The following is a 26,534-nucleotide window of genomic DNA, read 5'->3' as shown; positions in this document are numbered from 1 at the left end:
TGGGTTCATGCCATTCTCCTGCCTCAGCCTCCCAAGTAGCTGGGACTACAGGCGCCCACCACCACGCCTGGCTAACTTTTTGTATTTTTTTTTAGTAGAGACGGGGTTTCCCCCTGTTAGCCAGGATGGTCTCAATCTCCTGACCTCATGATCCACCTGCCTTGGCTTCCCAAAGTGCTGGGATTACAGGCGTGAGCCACTGGGCCCAGCCCAAGTTTTCTAATTTTCTACAGAAGAAAGTAAATATTCATTATAATGTGTTATGCAATGGTTTCTTAACCATAACATCAAAAGCACAAGCAAAAAAACTGAAAATGGAGAACTGAATTTTATCCATATCAGACACTTGTACTTCAAAGGATACCATCAAATAAGTGAAAGACAGCCCACAGAATGGGAGAAAATATTTGCAAATCACACAAAACTTAACTTATATCCATAATATATAAAGAAGTCTTACAACTTAACGATAAGTCAACTCAAGGCCAGGCACAGTGGCTCATGCCTGTAATCCCAGCACTTTGGGAGGCCAAGGTGGGCGGATCATGAGGTCAAGAGATTGAGACCATCCTGGTCAACATGGTGAAATCCTGTCTCTACTAAAAATACAAAAATTAACTGGGCATGGTGGTGCACGCCTATAGTCCCAGCTAGTGGGGAGGCTGAGGTAGGAGAATCGCTTCAACCCAGAAGGTGGAGGCTGCAGTGAGCCAAGATCATGCCACTCACTCCAGCCTGGTGACAGAGTGAGACTCCATCTCAAAAAAAAAAAAAAAAAGGCAACTCTATTTTAAAAATAGGCAAAAGGGTCAGGTGCAATGGCTCATACCTGTAATTCTCACACTTTGGGAGGCTGAGATGGGAGAATTGCTTAAGCCCAGGAGTTTGAGACCAGCCTGCGCAACATAATGAGACCCTGTCCTCTACCAAAAATTTAAAAAATTAGCCAGGTGTGGTGGTGTGAGCCTGTGTTCCTAGCTACTTGGGAGGCTGAGGTAGGAGGATCACCTGGGCCTGGGAGCTTCAGGCTACAGTGAGCTGTGATCACACTGCTATACTCCAGCTCAGGTAACAGAGTAAGACCCTGCCTCAAATTAAAAAAATAAAAAGGAAAAATATCTGAATAGGCATTTCTCCAGAGTAGTTATATAAATAGCCGATAAGCACATGAAAAGATGTTCAACATTACTAGTCATTAAGGGAAAAAGGCTTATGGGGTGCCTGCATAAACTGGCCATAAAAATACGGGACAATAAGTTGTGGAAAGCCACAAGAGGCCTCTGAGGAGGAAGTTCTTCTTATCACTATTATGTTCCCATGCTCTGAGCACATCCTACTCTCTTATCTACAAACACTGTGCTCAAGAAGAAGGATGCTCCTCTGAAGCATTGGAATGTGGCTAGATATGCAGGATCCTAGTTAAGCCCGCTCCCACCAGCTAACTAAAGATATGCTGTTTGAGTACAAAGGAGATTCACTTAAACTGCCACTGCTACAGATTACGTGTATGACGTACTGCCTCCCTTTCATTGTTTTGCTCTGAACATCTGCTTCTTAGATCTAAGTGACTGTACTCAGTAAACAGTGTGAAGACCAGAACTCTGGGCCTTTTGCAGCCTCCATTTTGTGACTGGCTTCCTGGATCCCACCTTTATGAACTCTTAACCTGTTTCTTCTCATTTCTTTGTTGCCACTGGACTTTGGATACCCTATGGATGGTGTTGAGGCTGGTCCCCAACATTCTGGTGCCCAACGTGGGGCTCGAAAGAATCCAGTGAAGGAACACTCCAGCGTGTGAAATGGAGGATCGACGGACAAAGGACTCGCCAGGACGAAAAGGTTTTAAGCTCTGCAGGTAAGCGTGGCACTCCGAAAAAGCTAGGGACACAAATGGGACAAACTGAAAGTAAGTATGCCATGTATTTGAGCTTGGTATGGCAGCTCTTGAAGCACGGTGGGGTAAAAGTTGATACGAAAAATCTTATGGATTTGTTTTATGCTGTGGAACAACTTTGCCCTTGGTTTCTGGAACAGAGAACTTTGGAATTGGAAGACTGGGAAAGAGTTGGAAAGGACCTTAAAAGAGCACATAGAAAGGGAAAGGAAATTCCTTTGCCTGTTTGGTCAGTTTGGTCATTGGTGCGTGCAGCACTGGAGCCTTTTCAGATAGATGATGAGGCTGAGTCAGAGGAGGAGAGAGGGGAGTTTAATGATCAGGCCTCTGAGCCACCTCTACCAAGTACTAACAAAAAGGGAGAGTCCGGAGTGTTGCTGGAAGTCGGGGACCCCGAACGGAGGGACCGGCTGAAGCCATGGCGAAGAACATAAATTGTGAAGATTTCATGGACATCTGTTAGTTCCCCAAATTAATACTTTTATAATTTCTTATGCCTGTCTTTACTGCAATCTCTGAACATAAATTGTGAAGATTTCATGGACATTTATGATTTCCCCAATCAACAGTCTTATAATTTCCTATGCCTGTCTTTAATCTCTTAATCCTGTCATCTTCCTAAGCTGAGAATGTATGTTGCCTCAGGACCCTGTGATGATTGTGTTACCTGCACAAATTGTTTGTAAAGCATGTGTGTTTGAACAATATGAAATCTGGGCACCTTGAAAAGAACAGGATAAAAGCGATTTTCAGGGAATAATGGAGATAACCATAAAGTCTGACTGCCTGAGGGGCCGGGCAGAACAGAGTCATATTTCTCTTCTTTCAGAAAGCAAATAGGAGAAATATCGCTAAATTTGTTCCTCAGCAAGGAATAACCCTGGGAAAACAAATGCATTCCCAGGGAGAGGTCTGTAAAATGGCCACTCTGGGAGTGTCTGTCTTACGCAGTTGTAGATAAGGGATGAAATACACCCAGGTCTCCTGCAGTGCCCTCAGGCTTGCTAGGATTAGGAAATTCCAGCCTAGCGAATTCTAGTCAGACCAGTTGTCTGCTCTCGAACCCTGTTTCCTGTTGCGGGACATGGACCTTCATCAGTAATTCTAGTTTCGCCCTGGCCTTACGATCTTGCTCTGCCTCTCTGCCCTTGTGATATTTAATTGCCTTTGAAGCATGTGATCTCTGTGACCCACTCCCTATTCGTACAACCCTCCCCCTTTGAAATCCATAATAAAAACTTGGTTTTGTGGCTCAGGGGCATCACAGAACCTGCCGAAATGTGATGTCACCCCAGTGACCCAGTTATAGAATTTATCTCTTTTGTACTCTTTCTCTTTATTTCTCAGACCAGCCAACACTTACGGAAAATAGAAAAGAACCTACGTTGAAATATCGGGGGCTGGTTCCCCCAATACCAGAGGTGATTTCTGCCAATCCCCCCAGTCTCCCTAAACCTATGCAGAAAATTGTTCAGCCCACAGCTACTTCAGAGAAATGTCTGGAATGGTCACCTCCTCCTCAGTCAAGTGAGTGCAGGGGGAGGGAGCCTGAAACTCGGCTCGCCGCGCCCATTACTGTCCAACCCACAGTTCACTACGGTGAAGGAGCAATTCAGGCTTGCCCTGAAGCATCCTGTTTGTGTCGAACAGTGACAGCTCTCTCAGGAAAACTTGGGGGCGCTCCATGAAATAGTTAAAAAGCTACTAGAAAAAGGATATATTTCACCCACTTTCTCTCCTTGGAATTCCCCAGTATTTGTGATTTAAAAAAAAACGTATGGTAGATGGTGCAGGTTGACTGACTTACGGGTTGTAAAGCTCCATCTCAACCTATGGGAGCTTTACAACCAGGACTCCCATCCCCCAACATGCTCCCTAAAGACTGACTGCTTGTTATTATAGATTTAAAAGACTGCTTCTTTACAATTCCTTTAGCAGAGACAGATTTTGAAAAATTTGCCTGTACTATCCCTGCCATTAATAACAAAGAACCTGCAGCCAGATATCATTGGAAGGTTTTATCCCAAGGTATATTAAACAGTCCCACAGTTTGTCAAACTTTTGTAGGCAAAGCTATCCAGCTTGTTGGAGATTAATTTCCAGATTGTTACATCATTCATTACATGAATGACATACTATGTGCAACAGAAAAATAGAGACCAACTTATTCAACATTATTCATCTTTGCAAAAGGCAATTACAAATGCTGGATTGCTTATAGCACCTAACAAAATTCAAACAACTCTTCCTTTTCAATATTTGGGGATACAAGTACGAGATAGAGCCATTAAGCCTCAAAAGGTTCAAATCAGAAAAGATTCTTTAAAAACCTTAAATCATTTTCAAAAATTGTTAGGAGATAATCATTGGATTCAGCCCACCTTAGGAATTTCTACTTATGCTATGTCTAATATTTTCTCAATATTGAGGGGAGATTCCAACTTACACAGTAAAAGAGAATTAATACCCAAGGCCATGAATGAGTTGAGAGTAACTGAAAAAAAGTTCAGTAAGCCCAGGTCAGTAGGATTGACTCAGTCTTGCCTTTTCAATTCATTACGTTCCCTACTTCACACTCCCCAACGGGGGTTATTGTTTAAAATAATGATTTGGTTGAATGGTCTTTTTTGCCACATAATACCATGAAAACACAGTGTATGTAGATCAGATGACAATTTTAATTGGACAGGCTCGTATGCAAAGTGTTAAACTTTGTGGCACTGAGCCCAATAAGATTATAGTTCCAATAAATAAAAATCAGGTTAAACAAACATTTATTAACTCAGTTACATGGCAAATTGATTTAGTAGAATTTATTGAATGTATTGATAATCATCATCCTAAAAATAAAATTTTACAGTTCTTAAAATTAACTACATAGGTTCTTCTGAAAATTACTCATGATGCCCCTTTGGAAGGAGCCATGATTGTTTTTACTGATGACTCCAGTACTGGGAAAGCGGCATATATGGGACCTTGTGATGAAGTTATCCACACTAATTTTTCCTCAGCCCAAAGAGCTAAATTACAGGCAATGATTGCAGTATTAGAAGATTTTAATCAGCTAGTTAATACTGTTTCAGATTCAGCTTATGCTGTACAAGCTACTCAGCATATTGAAATTGTCTTAATTAAATATATTATTGATAAACAGCTTTATCAATTGTTCAACTCTTTACAAACAGCTGTGCGTGCTCCGGATTTTTCTTTCTATATAAGCCATATCCGAGCACATACCAATCTTCCAGGACCCTTAACTGAGGCTAATGAGCAAGCTGACTTGTTGGTTTCCCCCATACTTACTAATGCCCAAACTTTCCACTCATTAACACACCTTAATGCAGCAGGACTTAAAAACAAGTATCAAATTATGTGGAAACAGGCCAAGGACATTGTACAACATTGTCCTCAGTGCCAGGTACTACAACTAGTGCATCAAGGAAATGGTGTTAACCCTCGAGGGTTGGCACCTAACATGATCTGGCAAATGGACATCACCCACATTCCTGCATTTGGCACACTTTCTTATGTCCATGTGACCATAGATACCTATTCTCATTTTATATGGGCTACTTGTCAAACCAGCAAGACAACACCACATACAAAAAGACACTTGCTTTCCTGTTTTACTGTCATGGGAATTCCACAAAAATTAAAAACAGACAATGGACCAGGCTACTGTAGTAGATCTTTCCAAACATTTTTAAAACAATGGAGCATTGAACACAGTACAGTTATCCCCTATAATTCTCAAAGGCAAGCGATTGTTGAGCAAGCCAATTGAACCTTAAAAATGCAATTACATAAATAGAAAATAGGAAGAGATATGGAATATTCCACTCCTCATATGCAATTACAGTTGGCTCATTACCTTAAATTTTTTGAACATCTCCCGGAATCAGGTTACAACAGCAGCTGAACAGCATGTAAAAGGACAGAAGGTAAATGTTCATGAAGGAAAATCTGTGTGGTGGAAGGACTTTAAAACAAAGACCTGGGAAAGAAGGAGAGTTATAACATGGGGAAGAGGGTTTGCTTATATTTCCCCAGAAGAAAACCAGTTTCCAGTTTGGCTACAAGATATCTTAAATTCTATGATGAGCAAAATTCCAAAGAAGAGAAAAGGCTTTTGGAACCAAGATCTCTACCCCCTAGCATGCCTGATGGCTCGAATGAACATTTCAGCCGACCAGATGAAGACCAACAAAACCTGTCAAGCAAGCCCACCAACTTGGGGACAGATCAAGAGGCTGACCCACCTTGCAGAAGAAAACCTGAAAACACAACAAAAACCACTAACCTCGAGTAATCTGACGGTAGCTATGATTGCGGTAATTACTACGGCGGTAAGTCTCCCTGTGGCTACAGCAGACCAAAATTATATCTATTGGGCATACGTCCCATTTCTGCCATTAATTAGGCCTGTCACATGGTTGGAACTCCCAGTTGAGGCTTATGTTAATAATAGTGTTTGGATGCCTGAGCCTACAGATACCCATGGGCCCTCTCACCCAGAGGAGGAAGGAATGTTAATAAATGTGTCCATGGGTTATCAGTTCCCCTGCTTTGCACAGGGCCAGCTATCGGTTGCCTAAAAGGCTACAGACAACAGTGGCTAGTTAAAATTCCAGGTCATAATCAAACACCAGTATCCTATCATTTATTTTCTAGATGGAGCCCAGATCACTCAGAGCTCAGTTCAATTGTAACAGTTTAAGCCCAGAAAAGAGAGGTGTCAACAACCTCAACAAAGGTCAAAGGATTTAGAAATATTGATTCGAAAGGACTGCATCTCTTTTTTTTTTTCTTTTTTTTTGAGACGGAGTTTCACTCTTGTTGCCCAGGCTGGAGTGCAATCGCGCAATCTCGGCTCACTGCAACCTCTGACCCCCAGAGTTCAAGGGATTCTCTTGCCTCAGCCTCCCAAGTAGTTGGGATTACAGGCATGTGCCACCACACCCTGCTAATTTTTGTATATTTAATAGAGACGGGATTTCTCCATGTTGGCCAGACTGGTCTCGAACTCCTGACCTTAGGTGATCCACTGGCCTCGGCCTCCCAAAGTGCTGGGATTACAGGCGTGAGCTACTACTCCCACCAGGATTGTATCTCTGATCACGCTGTGGTACCACAAAATAATTCCTATGGAATCGTCATTGATTGGTCCCCTAAGAGGACCTTTGCAGTTAACTGTACCAATCAGAATGATAGATGCAAGACAGGACTAAAAAAGGAACTATACTATCAAAGAGATGACACTGCTTACACTGAAAAACGTGCCCAGTTTCCCTTAATTTCGACCGATTTTGGTACAGCCGGCCTACATCCAAAAATGATTAATCCAATAATAGGCCCTGAACATCCCAAATTATGGAAGTTAATCATGGCCCAATCTCATATTCAGGTTTCGGAAGAAAAATATTATCTTGAGGGAAAAGGTGAGAGACTTTAATTTGTGTATCACTTTTCAATTTGTGTATCAGTTCCCACCAGCTAACTAAAGATATGCTGTTTGAGCACAAAGGAGATTCACTTAAACCGCCACTGCTACAGATTACGTGTGTGACATACTGCCTCCCTTTGACTGTTTTGCCCTGAACATCTTAGATCTAAGTGACTGTACTCAATAAATAGTGTGGAGACCAGAACTCTGGGCCTTTTGCTGCCTCCGTTTTGCAACTGGCCCCCTGGCTGCCACCTTTATGAACTCTTAACCTGTCTCTTCTCATTCTTTTGTCGCCACTGGATTCTGGGTACCCTACAGGTGGTGTTGAGGCTGGTCCCCCAAAATTAAGAAAATGCAAATAAAAACCACAATGAGATAACACTTCACACCTACTAGAATGACGAAAATCAAAAGAACTGATAACAACATGTGCTGGACAGAATCTGGAAAAACTAGGATTCTTTTTTTTTTTTTTTTGAGACAGAGTCTGGCTTTCTCGCCCAGGCTGGAGTGCAGTGGCGCCATCTTGTCTCACTGCAAGCTCCACCTCCCGAGTTCAGGCCATTCCCCTGCCTCAGCCTCCCAGTAGCTGGGACTACAGGCGTGCACCACCACCTCCGGCTAATTTTTTTTTTTTTTTTTTTTTTTAGTAGAGACGGGGTGTTAGCCAGGAGGGTCTCGATCTCCTGACCTCGTGATCTGCCCACCTCAGCCTCCCAAAGTGCTGGGATTACAGGCGTGAGCCACCGCGCCCGGCCAAAACTAGGATTCTTACATGTTGCTGTTGCGATTTTTTTTTTTTTTTTGAGATGGAGTCTCGGTCTGTCTCCCAGGCTGGAGTGCAGTGGCCGGATCTCAGCTCAATGCAAGCTCCGCCTCCTGGGTTTACGCCATTCTCCTGCCTCAGCCTCCCGAGTAGCTGGGACTACAGGCGCCGGCCACCTCGCTTGGCTAGTTTTTTGTGTGTGTTTTTTAGTAGAGATGGGGGTTTCACCGTGTTAGCCAGGATGGTCTCGATCTCCTTACCTCGTGATCCGCCCGTCTCGGCCTCCCAAAGTGCTGGGATTACAGGCTCAAGCCACCGCGCCCGGCGCGATTTTTTAAGTGGTAAGGCCACTTTGGAAAAGTCTGGCAGTTCCTCAAAAGGTAAAACATGGAGTTACCATATGAACTTGCAATTCCACTCTCAGGTATAAAAGAGAAATAAAAACAAGTATATACAAAACTTGTACACAAATGTTCATAGCAGTATTATTCATAAGAGCCAAAAAGTAGAAATACCTCACATGTCCATCAATTGATGAATAAACATAACGTGGTATAGCCATATAATGGAATATTATTTGGCAATACGAAACAAGTTCTGATTGCATGACACAATCTGGATAGACCTTGAAAACAAAGTAAAAGAAGACAGTTGCAAAAGACCACATATAGTACGATTTCAATTACATGAAATGTCCATAATTTGCTTATTAATTATGTAACTGATTTAGTGGTTGTGAGAGGAAATGGGAGGGAGAAATGGAAAGCAACTTACTGATAGGATTCTTTTGGGGGTGATAAAAATGTTCTGAAGTTAGATAGTGGAGGCTGGGCATGGTGGCTTAGACCTGTAATCCCAGCACTTTGGGAAACCAGGAGTTCAAGACCAGCTTGGGCAACATATGAAGATCTCATCTCTACTAATAATCAAAAAAATTGGCCAGGCATGGTGGCTCACGCCTGTAATCCCAACACTTTGGGAGGCTGAGGCAAGCGGATCACTTGTGGTCAGGAGTTCAAGACCAGCCTGGCCAACCTGGTGAAATCTCATCTTTACTAAAAATACAAAAATTAGTCATGTGTGGTGGCTGGCGCCTGTGATCCTAACTACTCGGGAGGTAGAGGCATGAGAATCGCTGGAACCCAGGAGACAGAGGTTGCAGTGAGCTGAGACTGTGCCACTGCACTCCAGCCTGGATGACAGAGCAAGACTCAGTCTAAAAACAAAAAACAAAACAAAACAAAAAGGCAGGTGCAGTGGCTCATCCCTGTAATCCCAGCACTTTGGGAGGCCGAGGCGGTCAGATAACAAGCTCAGGAGATTGAGACCATCCTAGCTAACACGGTAAAACCCCGTCTCTACTAAAAATACAAAAAATTAGCCGGGCGTGGTGCAGGTGCCTGCAATCTCAGCTACTCGCCAGGCTGAGGCAGGAAAATGGCATGAACCCAGAGGGCGGAGCTTGCAGTGAGCCCAGATCGCACTACTGCACTCTAGCCTAGGCGACAGACTAAGACTTCGTATCAAAAAAAAAAAAAAAAAAAAAAATTAGCTGAATGTGGTGGCATGTGCCCGTAGTCCTAGCTGATCATGGCTGAGGTGGGAGGATCCCTTGAGCCAAGGAGCTTGACGTTGCAGTGAACCAGGACTGCACTACTGCCTTCCAGTCTTGGCAGTGAGATCCTATCTCAAAGCAAACAAACAAAAAAAGTGTAAATTTGCAGAAGAGTTGCAAAGGCAGTACAAAGTGCTTTCTTATAATTCTCATTAAACTTTCCTTAATGTTATATACATATGACTACAGTACAATTTTCAAAATTAAGAAATTAACGCTGGTACAATACTATTTACTAAATTGCAGACTTTATTTGGATTTCCTCAGCGTTTCTGCTAATGTCTTCTTTCTTTTTTTGAGACAAGTCTCACTCTGTCACCTAGGCTGTAGTGTGATGGCGTGATCTCAGCTCACTGCAACCTCTGCCTCGATCCTCCTGCTTCAGCCTCCCAAGTAGCTCAGACTACAAGTGTGTACCACCATACCTGTCTAATTATTGTGTCTTTTTGTAGAGATGGGGTTTCACCATGTTGCCCAGGCTGGTCTCGAACTCCTGGGCTCAAGCAATCCACCCTCCTCTGCCTCCCGAAGTGCTGAGATTACAGGTGTAAGCCACTGCACCCAGCCTAATGTCTTCTTTCTGCTACAGGATCCAGTAGAAGATTCCACATCTGGAGATCTTCTTCTGTCTTTATATCTATCACCGACATTACCTACACTTTAAAAATTTTGTAAAAGGCATAAATTTGAAAATTGTATCCTCATTAATCTAATTCAAGTCATTGATACAACTATTTAACAGGATAGGGTTACCTAGCATAGACTAGATCAGTAGCTCTCAACCACAGCTGCATGTTAGAATAACTTGAGTACATAGTCTATATACTTTTTTTTTTTTTTTGTAGAGATGGGGTTTCATATGTGATCCAGGCTGGTCGTGAACTCCTGAGCTCAAGTGATCCGTCCACCTTGGCCTCCCAAAGTGCTGCCATTACAGGTGCGTGCCACCACGCCCAGCTGATTTTTTTATCTTTTATATAGAGTTAGGATCTCACTATGTCGCCCAGGCTGGTCTCAAACTCCTGGGCTCAAGCGATCCACCCGGTGCCTCGGCCTCTCAAAGTGCTAGAATTATAGGCTTCAGTCATGGTGCCCAGCCCCCCTCGGTACAGTTTAAAAATTCTGATATACAGATTGTGCCTCAGACCAATTAAATCACAGTCTCTGGTAGTGGGAACTTGACATCAATTTTTTTTTTTTTTTTTTTTTTTTTGAGATGGAGTCTCGCTCTGTCTCCCAGGCTGGAGTGCAGTGGTCGGATCTCAGCTCACTGCAAATTCCGCCTCCCGGGTTTACGCCATTCTCCTGCCTCAGCCTCCGGAGTAGCTGGGACTACAGGCGCCCACCACCTCGCCTGGCTAGTTTTTTGTATTTTTTAGTAGAGACGGGGTTTCACCGTGTTAGCCAGGATGGTCTCGATCTCCTGACCTTGTGATCTGCCCGTCTCGGCCTCCCAAAGTGCTGGGATTACAGGCTTGAGCCACTGCGCCCGGCCAGATGTCAATATTTTTAAAGCTTCCCAGCTCATTCCAATGTGCAGCCAAGAGTGACAACCACTGCCTGCATGTCAGTGGTTAACAGAACTTCAACCCGTTTCACTAACATGCCTTTAGGTATGGTTATTCAACCAATTAAACATTCAGTATACATTTCTCCAAAAAGCCACTGTGAGAGATTATCAAATGTCTAACTTTAATGAGGACATACCAATAATGGAATTTGATCTACCATTCTAGGAATTCTAACAAGAAGGATGTACTAGTCTGCCATGACTTTCTTTTCTACAAAACCCAGACTGATTCTTCATGATCAGTAATCTTTCTCTAAATTAGTAGTTCTCTACCAGGGGGATTTTGTCCCCTCCCCCAACATTTGACAATGAATGGTTGGAGGCATTTTGGTTGTCACAACTGAAGGAGGGAGGGAAGGATGCTACTGGCATCGAGTGAGTAGAGGCCAGGTATGTTGCTAAACAGTCTACAATGCACAAGAGAGTCCCCCACAACAAAGAATGATCCATCCCCAAATGTCAACAGTGTTGAGATTGAGAAAGATTGTCCTAAATTCCAAGTCCCATACGAAAAGTTTGGTTCACAAAGACTACTTTCATTGCTTTCATAATTTCAGCTAGAAAAAGCAGAATTCCTTATGCTGTATTTTCTCATCTTAATAATATCTATCTCCCCAGGTCTGGATTCCTAGAACAACATTAGGGCTACAAAAGTAAAGGAGTTCTGAAATTTACTGATTATCACAAACTTCAACAGTGCTAACTTCTCCAAGGTCTCAGGTTTTCTGTTTGTTTTGTTTTGTTTTGTTTTGTTTGAGATAGGGTCTCCTTTTGTCCCCAAGGCTAGAGTGCAGTGGTGCTATCATAGCTCACTGCAGTCTTGGACTCCTGGGCTCAAGAGATCCTCTCCCTTCAGCCTCCTGAGAAGCTTGGACTACAACAGGGGTGTCCAATGTTTTGGCTTTCTTGGGCCACGTCAGAAAAGGAAGTGTCTCAAGCCATACATATAAAACATACTAACACTAATGACAGCTGATGAGCTAAAAACGACAACGGCAAAAACGCTGCCAAAAAAAAAAATCTCATGTTTTAAGAAAGGTCATGAATTTGAGTTGGGCCTCATTCAAAGCCGTCCCGGGCCGCATGTAACATGCAAGCCATGGGTTGGACAACCTTGGACTACAGGGATACACAACGATGGCCAGCTAATTTTTTAGTTTTTTTTTTAATAGAGATGAGGTCGATGTTGCCCAGGCTGGTCTTCAACTCCTGATCTCAAGCAATCCTCCCACCTTGGCCTCCCAAACTCCTGGGATTACAGGTGTGAGCATCACGTCCAGCAAAGCTCTCAGTCTTGTACCTCCAGGTGGTTTTGGTAGAAATTATGCAGGTAGTTTATAATTTTTTTTTGTTTTTGAGACGGAATTTTGCTCTTGTTGCCCAGGCTGGAGTGCAGTGGCGCCAACTCAGCTCACTGCAACTTGCACCACCCAGGTTCAAGCGATTTTCCAGCCTCAGCCTCTTGAGTAGCTAGGATTACAGGCATGTGCCACCAAGCTCAGCTAACTTTTTGTATTTTTTTTTTTTTTGAGACAGAGTCCCGCTCTGTTGGCCAGGCTGGAGTACAGTGGCACAATCTCCACTCATTGCAACCTCTGCCTCCCAGGCTCAAGCCATTTTCCTGCCTCAGCCTCCTGAGTAGCTGGGATTACAGGGGTGTGCCACCACGCCCTGCTAATATTTGCATTATTAGTAGAGATGGGGTTTCACCATGTTGGCCAGGTTGGTCTTGAACTCCTGACCTCAGGTAATCCACCCACCTTGGCCTCCCAAAGTGCTAGGATTATAGGCGTGAGCCACTGTGCCCGGCCTGTATTTTTAGTAGAGACAAGGTTTCATCTTGTTGGCCAGGCTGGTCTCGAACTCCTGACCTCAGATGATCCACCCACCTCGGCCTCCCAAAGTGCAGGGATCACAGGCATGAACCACTGAGTCCAGCTGAATATACACTTTTTAAACCTCCCCAGTTTTTAAAGCCCTCTTAGCTCTTCTATAATGGAGAAAGCAAGAAAGAAGGAAATACAGTAGTCCCCCTTATCCTTGGGAGACCCACTGCAGGATTCCCAGGGGATGCCTAAAACCATACAGATACTGATCACTAAATACACACACACACACACAATTTTTTTCCTATAGGTATATACCTATAATCAAGTTTAATTTATAAATTTTGCACAGTAGGAGATGAACAACAATAGCTAGTAAGAAAATAGTAGAACAGGTCGGGCTCAGTAGCTCACGCCTGTAATCCCAGCACTTTGGGAGGCCGAGGCAGGCGGGTCATGAGGTCAGGAGATCGAGACCATCCTAGCTAACACGGTGAAACCCAGTCTCTACTAAAAATACAAAATAAAAAATTAGCCGGGCGTGGTGGTGGGCGCCTGTAGTCCCAGCTACTCAGGAGACTGAGGCAGGAGAATGGCGTGAACCCAGGAGGCAGAGCTTGCAGTAAGCTGAGATGGCACCACTACACTCCAGCCTGCGCGACAGAGCGAGACTCCGTCTCAAAAAAAAAAAAAAAATAGTAGAACTGGGCTGGGCACAGAAGCTCATGCCTGTAATCCCAGCATTTCAGGAGGCTGAGGTGGGTGGATCACATGAAGTCAGAAGTTTGAGACCAGCCTGACTAATATGGTGAAACCGTCTCTGCTAAATATACAACAAATTAGCCGGGCATGATGGCGCACACCTGTAATCCCAGCTACTGGGGAGGCTGAGGCAGGAAAATTGCTTGAACCCGGGAGGGGGAGGTTGCAGCGAGCTGAGGTTGCAGCAAGCCTAGATTGCGCCACTGCACTCCAGCCTGAGCGACAGAGAGAGACCCCGTCTTGGGGGTGGGGGCGGGGCAGGGGGATGGAAAGAAAATAGTACAACTAGAACAACATACCATAATAAAAGTTATGTGAATGTGGTCTCTTTCTCAAAATGTCTCATTGAACTGTGCTCATCCTTCTCGTGTTGATGTGAAATGACAAAACATTTACAAGATGAGATAAAGTGAGTGACTTAGGCACTCACTGATGTGATATAGTGTTCATCTACTATCAATCTTCTGGACCTTCTGACTATGCCTAAGGGAGATCATCTGTTTTGGGCGACCCTGAATCATTGAGTCACGCCAGTGTCCACAGCTGGATGTCAAAAGCAGATGATGTCAATGACTAACTGATGGGTAGCACATACAGCATGGTTATGTTGATTCACATCCAGGACAGGGTGGTGCAAAATTTCATCACGCTACTTAGAACAGTGGACAATTTAAAACTTAAACTACTATGGAAGGGACTATGATTGCTTCTTAGGGTAGTGGATATTCTAGATACTCTTCAGCAAATTGGACTCCAGGCTGTATTTGAGAAGTTTCAAACAACTTCACAAATGCATGTTAAGTGTATACGTATGACCAGGGTTAACATCCTAGAATTACAGGGCTCAATAGTACACCCATGAGGTACTGACCTCAATCCAACTGTATATTTACATTATGGTTCTGATGTGGCGATGCATAAAGATAAAAACTTAAAGGAAAAAATATACCAGCACAATTGGTATTTCTGGGTGATGATGTTGCAGATAATTACCTTTCTTGATTTTCATTTCTAATGTTAACAATTAGCAATATTAATAATGTTTATAAAATACTGTCCTAACTTTATTAAGGTGTTCATGCTAACATTTGAGATTTCATATTTTCAAATTTGGGTTGTTCACCCAGTAAGTATAATGGAAATATTCCAAAATAAAAAAAACCTCAAATCCAAAACACTTGTTCCCAAACATTTTCATTAAAGAAAAAGAAAAACTCAACATGTACCCAAACAAAAATCTCAAATGTCTTCCCTCATTAAATAACATTTATAGACTGTTACAACATAGCAGTTGCCATAACTTGTCAAATGTAAACCCTGACCATACTCCAGTAAATTTTATCTTAAAAAAAAAAAAAAAGTTCTGCACACCTGTAGTCCCAGCTACTGAGGAGGCTGACGCAGTGGTAGGATCCCTTGAGCACAGGAGCTACTCTCTAGCCTAGCCAACATAGTAACAGCAGGTCTCTAAAAATAGAAATTAAAAAAAAATTTTTTTTAATATTTTAAACCTTATTTTATTTTAGAGATACGGTCTCGCTCTCTTGCCCAGGCTGGAGTGCAATGGTGTGATCACGGTTCACAGTAGCCACAAACTCCTGGGCATGCCACCATGGCCCAGCCAAATTTTCTTATTTTTCGTAGAGATGGGGTCCTGCTACGTTGACCAGGCTGGTCTTTAACTCCTGGGCTCAAGTAATCCTCCTGTCTCAGTTGTCCAGTGTGTTGGGATTACAGGCATGAGCCACTGTGCCCAGCCTGAAACCACATTTTAAAAGTTTATATCAGACCAGGACCCCAAGATGGAGTCAGCTGTACCAGTGAAGGAGAAGAAACTCCTGGATGTCAAACTAGTGGAACTGCCAAACTAAATATTAATGCGTGATCTCACACAAGAAGGCACTGTTGGAGCGTTCAAAGAGGTTACTACAGGTATTACCACAAGTACTCCAATGTGAAGAAACAGGGCTTGATGGGAATTCTGTGGCGCTGGCAGCTTCTGTGCTTTTCAGCTACTGCCTTTCTGAAAAGGAACACAAGCATGGGCAGCTACAGAAGTAAACCTGAAGAGGGCCATTGCGGAGCGCTGGCTCCTGGATAATCTCCCTAGTTTAATGTCAGCTGATTAGCAACCTTAATTCCCTCTGCATCTCGATTTTTCCCTTGTCATGTACCATATCATATTTACAGGCTTCAGGGATTAAGAAGTGAATATCCGGCCGGGCGCGGTGGCTCAAGCCTGTAATCCCAGCACTTTGGGAGGCCGAGACGGGCGGATCACGAGGTCAGGAGATCGAGACCATCCTGGCTAACACGGTGAAACCCTGTCTCTACTAAAAATACAAAACTAGCCGGGCGAGGTGGTGGGCGCCTGTAGTCCCAGCTACTCCGGAGGCTGAGGCAGGAGAATGGCGTAAAACCCGGGAGGCGGAGCTTGCAGTGAGCTGAGATCCAGCCACTGCACTCCAGTCAGGGCGACAGAGCGAGACTCCGTCTCAAAAAAAAAAAAAAAAGAAGTGAATATCCTTGGGGAAACCATTATTCTATCTTCGTTGGTTCAAATAATTCAGGGTTTGTTCATTCATTTTATTGAGCATTTAATATATTTTAATTTCTGGTATGCTCTTACGGTCACAAAAGAACAGAATCCTATCCCATTTGCTTATATGTAGCTGACAATTCATTAATCAGTATAGTTATTGAAAGTTACTTGAACACAGAGACCATACCTAAGTAACTCTCCCTGTACACTGGTGTAGTGAAATTTCATTAAAGACTTTTTTCTTCTTTGACACACAGTTATGCTGCTGATGAGAAATTTTACTATGAAAACAATGTGATGTAGTGAAAAAAGTTAGTTTTTTTTTTTTTTTTTTTTTTTGAGACGGAGCCTCGCTCTGTCGCCCAGGCTGGAGTGCAGTGCAGTGCTGCAATCTCAACTTACTGCAACCCCGCCTTCCGGGTTCAAGTAATTCTCCTGCCTCAGCCTCCCGAGTAACTGGGACTACAGGCGCCCGCCACCACGCCCGGCTAATATTTGTATTTTTAGTAGAGACGGGGTTTCACCATGTTGGCCAGGATTGTCTCGATCTCTTGACCTTGCGATCCACCCGCCTCGGCCTCCCAAAGTGTTGGGATTACAGGCGTGAGCCACCGCGCCCAGCCCTATCTTATTATTTCACACACCAACCCTGGAGGCATGTTTGGAGTTGCCTAATTTTCATGTACACTTTTTGATAAGGAACTAAGAAAAATAGCTTGCTGAAAACAAGGGAGACTGAGTCCAGAACTGAATGAGAAGCACGTGGTTTCTTCATCCTCTATCACCAGGCTGTCTAACGAGGCTGAAGAAGTACTATCCATAAGTAGCGCGTCAAGGGCAAACAAACATAATCGCATATGGACACTGGTGTGAAATTCGAGAAATCCGAGGCGAGTTAACAACAAGAAGCAGATCACCAGGCCGATCTTCCTCGGGTCCCAGGTTGGCAACGCAGCGCCCGGGAGGAATCCCCACGGAGGCGCGCCGGTCCTACCGGCCTCACTCCCTACCTCCTGGAGGTCCGGAGTCCCGCTCCTTTCCCTCAGCGATACATCCCCCGTGCCGGTCCACTCCCTTACCGTGAGTCGAGGACTAGTTCTCCAGACCAGACGACTGACACACACTGCCTGGGGCCGGCACCAAAGCGCCCGTCCTGCGACTGCGTAAAAGCCTCGGGTCATCCGGCCGGAAACGACTCGACGCGCAGCCGCCGCGGCCTCCAACTACCTGCCCGCAGAGGGGCGCTAGGCAGCCCTCGATCCGATCGCCGGGGTCCCGTGGAGGAGGAGGCGAGCCGCAGCGCCGCGGGAACGAGCCCAGGGAGGTAGGTTGTCGTGGGACTCGGCCCGCCACCCTGGCAATTCCAGTCAAACGGCAAGCCAGACTCGCTTTGCCGGCCCCTTCCTCTCCTGCCCCTGCAGCCGACAGGAATGGAACAGTCCCGCGGTGGGGACTGTGGAAGGCGCACGCGCGAGCGTTGGGGGTTGCGGGGGTGCTGGCAGCGGCTACTTTGGCGGCGGTTGGTGGCCGTGGGAGCGGGAAGAGGAGGTGGAAGAGGCTTGGGCTTGCGCCGCTGAAGGTACGCGTGAGGGTCTGCGCCGGAGCCGGCTTGACAGGGCCTGAGTGGGAATGAGGGAATGGGGGACTGGGCGAGGAGGTTCCCGTGGGTGACCGCGTACGGGCTGGCTGGCGCGCGGGGCGGCCGAAGGTGGTGGTTGGTGGGAGCAGCCAGCGACTAGCCGGTAGACACTACTACGCTTGCGGGCGGGCGTGCGCGCTACGCGGCCGGAGTCGGGCGGAGCGGGGGACGGTGGGGAAGAACGCTAGGAGGGAGGAGTGGGAGGTTGGGGGGGCGCTAGGCGCCCTTCGCTCCCTCCCTCTGGAGGAGCAGCCGCCGCCACCGCCGCCGCTCCCGCCGCCATTTTGGGTTCGCTTTGCGGAGGGGAGACGATCCCAGTCTCGGTTGCGGGACCCGCCTCCCCTCAGTTTGCCCCCTTTAGCCTCCACCTTTCCCTTCTCCTCTCTCGCATTTCCGCCAGTCAGCTTACCCGCTGGCCGCCTCCTGACAAGCGGGAGGGATCCGCCGTGGACCCAGGGAAGCGGAGGAGCCTGGCGGCCACCCCCTCTTCCCCACTTCCCTGCACACTCGTCGCTCTCGGCCTCGGCCTCCGACACGGTGAGTAGAACGATTTGGGCAGGCCTTCGGGCCTAAGCACTCTCTCAGCGATCGAATCCTGGGCTTCCTGGGAGCCACTGTCATCTCCCGGACCTGGACCTCCGGGAGAGCAGTGGTGAAGATGGGGGAGGGGAGAGCAGGGAGGGGGATCCTGAGCCTACCGGGAAGTCCCTCCAGGCGGGGTGAAGGGGTGTCCCTGACAGGCGGACTCCCAGAGGGGGCTGGAAAGTAAGCGAGTGGAGGCGGAGTCGTGTGTGCCCCTGACAGGTTAGTTTGTGTTTGTAGGCATGATCGGAGCCTCCCCCATAGTCCAGTTTGTGTGTGTTTAATTAAGGGATAAGAGTGGTCGAGGACACGATCCTGAGAGGGGAGTTTACCTGTGTGACAAGGTCTGTGGTGTCCCTGCCGCGTTGAATGGTATGTAGGAACGGCAGGATGATCTCAGTGTTGTAAGTTTAATAAATGTCACTGATTAGTTTTTCCGTGGAAAGAGGTGTTTTTGGTCTAGAAGACAGATGGTCTGTTGATGTGTAGCGGCTGTGTTGGTGTGTGTATGCGAGGATGGAAAGTGTTTCCGGAAGAGTTTGCCTTTATTTGTGTAAGTGTAATGGAGTTCCCCTTGTAAGTTAGCTTATTTCTTGAATAAATGTTGGGAGGTTCCTTGCAGGTTGGTATGTGCGTGTATTTTAGGGATTGGGAGCCGCTAGTTACTTGTTGGGAAAGAGTGGCAATGGTAGTGTTCTATACAGCATGTGTCTGTGAGGTCATGGAGGGGAGAAACTTGGCATAGCCAGTTGTGGTCTTAAGAATAGTTTGTGCCTTTGGTTAGAGTGAGTTGTGTAAATGTGAAGGCCCAAAATATCTTCAACGGAATCATTGCTACAAAGCTGTAAAGAATGGGTGGCCTTATTTGTTGTCGCGGGTTTATAGTAATAGTTTACAATACAATAAGAACGCGCTTTCAGTTTCTTTGTGATACTAAATCTGTGAAAATGGTAGGATGCTTTCTTCCATTTTACAAAATAGTTAATTTAGGCATAAGGAGAGAACTTCTCCAAGGCCGCGTGTTAAATTGGTGACAAAGTTGAGACTGTAACTCCCATATTTTCACTACTACTGCAGCAGTATATTCAGCATACCATGGTGCCTCAGGAAGTCTTTGTCGGCAAATCTGAGTATGTTGGAAAGATAGGAGCTCATATGACTGGTTGGATTGTATTTGGAGGAGACTGATGGTGTCAGATATGTATGTGGAAAGTAGATGTCCTTGCCCAGTCTGACCTGTATGAAATGCATATCTATGGCTATATTATTTTGTTTATGGGGGAAGCAGAGCATTTCTGACACTTGAGGTTGTATGTGTGAGGGAGAGAAGACTTTCACGGCTTAACTTCTACCAGAGCAGCTGCATGGGTGGCTGACAGCTTAACTTGAAATCTGTGGGAGGAAGGATCCTTTTTCATTCATTCAACAAATATTTGTTGACTGCCTGTTCAATAAATCGTCCATGCCTTGGGGTGAGGATAATCAAGGTGTCTCTGTAAATAGCTTGGATGCAATATGAGGGGAATTGTTTTGACAGTGGTAGATATTGAGTGAGCAGTGTGGAATTAAAATGAGAGAACTGTTTTTGGGTTCTGGTGATTGTTAATATAGGTACCTCTGGATGTTGGAACTTCTTGGCTGGGCTGAAGGAATCCTTTGAAAGATTGATTTCATATAGTAAGAATCCCCTCTGTGAATATGAGGGAAGAATGCATGAACTAAGCCAACTTAACTGTATTCTTCTGGAAAATGGGATGTTTCTTGATAGGCTAGATTAGTGGTTCTTAAAAGTTTTGGGGGGGTCATTTATCCTTCTCTGATGAAAGACACTGGGCCCTCAAGTTAGAAGATGAGCATAAGCACAATCACATGATTTATACATATGATTTTAGGAACTTAAAGTGTAATGACATAGAGCCAATTTATATTTAGGTCTCATTTGAAAACCTTTCATTTTCTTTGTTCGGGTGTGTGGATGTTAGTATGAGTTTAAGGTGAAGGAGTCTATGATAGTATTTGAACATGTTGACAGTAGAACTTTAGGATCTATGTTTTTTATGTATTATTTTTATCATCTGCAAACTTATTTCTGCAGTGTTAGTAAACAATTTTGTATTTGGTAAAAGGAGAAGCTAATGTAGCACAAGTATCTATGGCTTTGTTCTTTGTCAGTATCTTTTTGTTCTCAAACTCTGAGAAGCGCCTTTTTTTCAGTTTTGGATTGGGCGTGAGGTGATTTGAAGCTCCTGTCTTGGAGTTTAGCTTAGTTATAACAAACACTGAGTTAAGCCTATGCAGGAGACACAAAGATTAATATATGGTCTCTGTGCTTTAAGAGATGCTACTTTTCTGTGGTTGAAGAGATGATGTGAATTGTATGATGGTGGCAGCTCTCAAAAGGACAAGGAAGAGGGAAACATATTCCTAGAAGTTTAAATTTTATAACCCTGTTGCAAAGACTTTGTCACTACTTATTCTTAAGAGTAACCGTAAAGTGTTTACACTCTGCATGGAACTTTGTACTTTAAAAAAATATGTTTTGTATCAGCTGGTGTTTTTGTATAAAGGAACTGTTGGTTTGAAAAGAAGGCAAACATCATTTGTATTCCTTACCTGTTTTGGGATATATTTCCACAGTGAGTTTATGTAAAAAGGTCTTTTTTTTTTTTTTTTTTTTGAGACGGAGTCTCGCTCTGCCACCCAGGCTGGAGTGCTGTGGCCGGATCTCAGCTCACTGCAAGCTCCGCCTCCCGGGTTCATGCCATTCTCCTGCCTCAGCCTCCCGAGTAGCTGGGACTACAGGTGCCGCCACCTCACCCCGCTAGTTTTTTGTAGTTTTTAGTAGAGACGGGGTTTCACCGTGTTAGCCAGGATGGTCTCGATCTCCTGACCTCGTGATCCGCTCGTCTCGGCCTCCCAAAGTGCTGGGATTACAGGCTTGAGCCACCGCGCCCGGCCGTAAAAAGGTCTTACTGTCATTTTTGGGTATACATACGTGTAGAAAGCCCTCCTGATGTAAAATCCAGTAGCTATTTGACAGACTACCCATTAATTTAGTACTAGAAATTAAAAATAATTACTGTACTTTTAAAAGAACAAGAAATTGATCAGGTGGGGTGGCTCATGCCTGTAATCCTACCACTTTGGGAGGATGAGGTGGGCGGATTGTCTGAGCTCAGAAGTTCAAGACCAGCCTGGGCAACATGGTGAAACCCCGTCTCTACTAAAATACAAAAAATTAGCCACATGTGTTGGAGTGCACCTGTAGTCCCAGCTACTAGGGAACCAAGAATTGCTTGAACTGGGACAGGGAAGTTGCAGTGAGCTGAGATCACACACCACTGCACTCCAGCCTGGGCATCAGAGCAACACTCTGTCTCACACACACACACACACACACACACGCACAAAGAGCAGGAAATTCAAAAAGGTGTTTTAATAGGACAGATAATAGGATTCAGTGAGATAATGGAGAAGTTTTAGGAAAAATGGTCTGTTAGTCCTTTCTCTCTATTGACATGGCCCCTGTGTAAGAATACTCTGTAAATTTGTAAAGTTTAATATTTTCTCCAAATTTTTAGCGGGTAGTAGGTTCATGGTGTTATTTTTCTCAAAACGTACATGTGATATGTGTGTGTAGTGTGTATATATGTGCATGTATATTTATATAATTTATTTTTTTAATAGCGATTAGGTCTTGCTATGGTTTTGTTTTTGTTTTTGGGAGTTTCACTCTTGTCGCCTGGCTGGAGTACAGTGGCGCAATCTTGCCTCACTGCAACCTCCACCTCCCAGGTTCAAGTGATTATCCTGCCTCAGCTTCCCAAATAGCTGGGATTACAGGTGCGTGCCAACACGCCCTGCTGATTTTTGTGTTTTTAGTTGAGACAGGGTTTCACCACGTTGGCCAGGCTGGTCACGAACTCCTAACCTCAAGTCGTCCACCCACCTCAGCCTTCCAAAGTGCTGGAATTACAGAAGTGAGCCACTGCAACTGGCCCAGGTCTTGCTATGTAGATCAATCTGGTCTCGAACTCCTGGCCTCAAGCCATCTTCCTGTCTCAGCCTCCCAATTTGCTGGAATTACAGGCCTGAGCCAGCATGCCCAGCCAAAATTTTTACCTGCTTACCAAATCAAAGATTTTCTCTAAAATAAACTGGAATAGCCTTCTTACTGTGTTAATGTTGCCTTGGTGGGGACACCTAAGTCTTGGAACTAAATTGGGGTAGTTATGACAGTTCTCTTTTTAAAGCTGATCAGTATTTCACTTGTGTTTTAGAAGTCCAGTGTACTTTAAAGTAGGACCAACCATCTCTTTTTTCTTTTTTTTTTTTTTTGAGATGGAGTCTTGCTCTCTAGCTCAGTTTGGAATGCAGTGGGATGATCTCGACTCACTGTAGCCTCTGCCACCTGGATTCAAGTGATTCTCCCGCCTCAGTCTCTTGACAGCTGGGTTTACAGGCACGCACTACCATGCCTGGCTAATTTTTGTATTTTTAGTAGAGACAGGCTTTCACAATGTTGGCCAGTAGCCAGGCTGGTCTCGTACTCCTGACCTCAAGTAATCCACCTGCCTTGGCCTCCCAAAGTGCGGAGATTACAGGTGTGAGCCCCCGCACCTGGCCAAACCTATCTCAAGACTGCCATGTATGTATTTAGTGCTTATTATGTGCCAAGCACTATTCCAGGTACTAAGATACAGTAATGGACAAAACAAGATCCCTGCTCCTCTATCTCAGGACTTAATAATTTGGGCATTTTCATTTTCCAATCTAGGATCTTTCAGTACTGGTATAGGATTCCTGAAGGAATTCCTGAAATATAATTATTTTTCTGGTAGAGCAAATCAATTTTTTTTGTTTTTGTTTTTGTTTTGAGATGGAGTTTCACTCTTTTCGCTCAAGCTGGTGTGCAATGGCGCAATCTCGGCTCACTGCAAACTCCGACTCCCGGGTTCAAGCAATTCTCCTGCCTCAGCCTCCCGAGTAGCTGGGATTACAAGCGTTAGCCACCACACTCAGCTAATTTTGTATTTTTAGTAGAGATGGGGTTTCACCAGGTTGGCCAGGCTGGTCTCGAACTCCTGACCTCAGGTGATCCACCACGCTCGGCCTCCCAAAGTGCTAGGATTACAGGTGTGAGCCACCATGCCCAGAAGAGCAAAATTCTTCTGTTGACAAAAATGTCTTTCCTCTGAGGAAAAGACACTATGTGCCTGTGTTTTATCCAGGAATTCCACTGGATAGTTTGTCCTTTGGGATATCAGGGGATTAAATCCTCCTTTAAGAATCAAAGTACTCGGCTGGGCGCGGTGGCTCATGCCTGTAATCTCTGCACTTTGGGAGGCTGAGGCGGGTGGATCACCTGAGGTCAGGAGTTGGAGACCAACCTGGCCAACATGATGAAACTCTGTCTCTACTAAAAATACAAAAAATTATCCAGGTGTTGTGGCGGGTGCCTGTAATCCCAGCTACTCAGGAAGCCTGCAGCAGGAGAATCACTTGAACCTGGGAAGCAGAGGTTACAGTGAGCTGAGATTGCACCACTGCACCCTATCCTGGGCAACAGAGCGAGACTCCATCTCAAAAAAACAAAAACAAAAACTCTAACATGTAGAGTATGTAGATGTAGAGACAAAAGTAAAATGATTGTTGAAAAAGTGTCTTTTTTATCTTCTAAATAGCTTTGTGTGTCAGAGATCAGAACACTCAGGCGGGGCGCGGTGGCTCAAGCCTGTAATCCCAGCACTTTGGGAGGCCGAGATGGGCGAATCACGAGGTCAGGAGATCAAGACCATCCTGGCTAACACGGTGAAACCCTGTCTCTACTAAAAACTACAAAAAACTAGCCGGGCAAGGTGGCAGGCGCCTGTAGTCCCAGCTACTCGGGAGGCTGAGGCAGGAGAATGGCGTGAGCCCGGGAGGCGGAGCTTGCAGTGAGCTGAGATCCGGCCACTGCACTCCAGCCTGGGCGACAAAGCGAGACTCCATCTCAAAAAAAAAAAAAAGAGATCAGAACGCTCGTTTTACATGATATCAAGAACCAGAATGCTAGATGGCTAGAATGGTCATTACCTTCCTAGATATCCATTGTAGAGGAACACATAAGGTAAAACAAATGAATAAAAGTTAAAAAAAAAAAATGAAATATCCAAAGATTTGAAGCTCTTTACCCATTAACATGATAATCATTTCAACCTTGAAAATTTATAGAACAAGAGTCAGAACTCAGAACAAAGATCTCTGAGGAAGTAAAGATCAAGCTGCTTCCTAATTTCTCATTTAGTCTGTCATTGGGCACTGTCAAACTATATTTAGAGATTCTGGTTTTCTTCTGGAGACTTAATGAGTCGTGTAGTATCTTGAATACACATATAAGATCTTGCCAGGTGGGGTGGCTCACGTCTGTAATCCCAGCACTTTGGGAGGATGAGGTGGGAGGATCACTGGAGCCCAGGAGTTCGAGACCAGCCTGGGCAACATAGCAAGTCCCTGGCTATATTAAAAATAATAATAATAATCCTCAACGTAGAACTTTAAATTTATCCTCGTGTTGCATCCAGTTGATTTGAGAAAATGTAATTTTGAATTTTCCATCAATTGCATTGGCAGTCCCTTTCAGCTTTACAGCTTTACATCATCTACAGATTTGTTAAGTATGTTCTCTTGGTCTTCTAACTCACTGATGGAGTTCTTAAATAGGTCAGGTCCAAAGATAGGGCCCTATGAAACATTGTTGGAAACTTGTCTCTGACTCTCTCTCGCTCTCTTTTTTTTTTTTTTTTTTTTGAGATAGTGTCTTGCTCTGTCGCCTAGGCTGGAATGCAGTGGCACGGTCTTGGCTCACTGCAACCTCTGCCTCTAGGAATCAAGAGATTCTCTCACCTCAGCCTCTCAAGTATCTGGGACTATAGGCATGTGTGACCAAGCCCAAATAAATTTTCTTTTAGAGATAATGTTGACATTTTGCCCAGGCTGGGAGACTTGTCTCTTGATTCCATTCAGCATTGTGACGGTTTGGATAGGCCATCTACTTATAAAATCATCGCGCCAGATGTGGTGGCTCACGCCTATAATCCCAGCACTTTGGGAGGCCAAGGCAGGTGGATCACCTGAGGTCAGGAGTTCAAGACCAGCGTGACCAACATGGAGAAACCCTATCTCTACTAAAAATGCAAAATTAGCTGGGCATGATGGTGCATGCCTGTAATCCCAGCTAGTTGGGAGACTGAGGCAGGAGAATTGCTTGAACCCGGGAGACGGAGGTTGCAGTGAGCCGAAATTGTGCCATTGCACTCCAGCCTGGGCAACAAGAGCGAAACTCCATCTCAAAAAAAAAAAAAAGAATCATCTAGCTCACATTTTCTCTTTGTTGTCTTCCCATTAGAATTTAAGCTTCATGAGATTAGAACTCTCTCTCTCTCTCTCTCATTCTCTCATATATCCCAAACATCTAAAACAGGGATTGAAACATAGTAAGTACTCAATAAATGTTTTTGAACAAATGAATTAAGGATAGCCAGGCGGGCCGGGCGCGGTGGCTCAAGCCTGTAATCCCAGCACTTTGGGAGGCCGAGATGGGCGGATCACGAGGTCAGGAGATCGAGACCATCCTGGCTAACACGGTGAAACCCCGTCTCTACTAAAAAATACAAAAAATTAGCTGGGCGAGGTGGCGGTCGCCTGTAGTCCCAGCTACTCGGGAGGCTGAGGCAGGAGAATGGCGTGAACCCAGGAGGCGGAGTTTGCAGTGAGCTGAGATCCAGCCACAGCACTCCAGCCTGGGCGGCAGAGCGAGACTCTGTCTCAAAAAAAAAAAAAAAAAAAGGATAGCCAGGCGTTGTGGCTCAAGCCTGCAACCCCAGCACTTTGAGAAACCAAGGTGGATGGAT

General features: G+C 44.9%; 3 protein-coding genes across 9 annotated transcripts in view; 2 read left to right on the top strand and 1 right to left on the bottom strand.

Annotated features, from left to right (window-relative positions):
• Positions 1-17,584, bottom strand: part of LOC105502109 (28S ribosomal protein S29, mitochondrial) — a 51,637-nt gene extending 34,053 nt beyond the window's left edge. Inside the window, exon 1 of the mRNA XM_011928489.1 lies at positions 17,501-17,584. The gene's annotated coding sequence lies outside the window, so the exon portion shown is untranslated. The remainder of the gene's footprint in view (positions 1-17,500) is intronic.
• GON4L (gon-4-like (C. elegans)) overlaps positions 1-26,534 on the top strand; it is a 292,893-nt gene that overhangs the window by 193,226 nt on the left and 73,133 nt on the right. The gene's annotated exons all lie outside the window — the stretch shown is intronic.
• Positions 17,647-26,534, top strand: part of YY1AP1 (YY1 associated protein 1) — a 32,070-nt gene continuing 23,182 nt past the window's right edge. For 2 of the 7 annotated variants that reach the window (XM_011928337.1, XM_011928338.1), the window contains exons 1-2: positions 17,649-17,745; positions 18,461-18,597. The gene's annotated coding sequence lies outside the window, so the exon portion shown is untranslated. The other 5 variants (XM_011928336.1, XM_011928331.1, XM_011928332.1 and 2 more) reach the window with 4 other exon arrangements.

Source organism: Colobus angolensis, unplaced genomic scaffold, assembly GCF_000951035.1.
Source record: "Colobus angolensis palliatus isolate OR3802 unplaced genomic scaffold, Cang.pa_1.0 Scaffold77, whole genome shotgun sequence".
Lineage (NCBI taxonomy): Eukaryota > Metazoa > Chordata > Mammalia > Primates > Cercopithecidae > Colobus > Colobus angolensis.
This window is presented reverse-complemented; position numbering and strand designations above follow the sequence as displayed.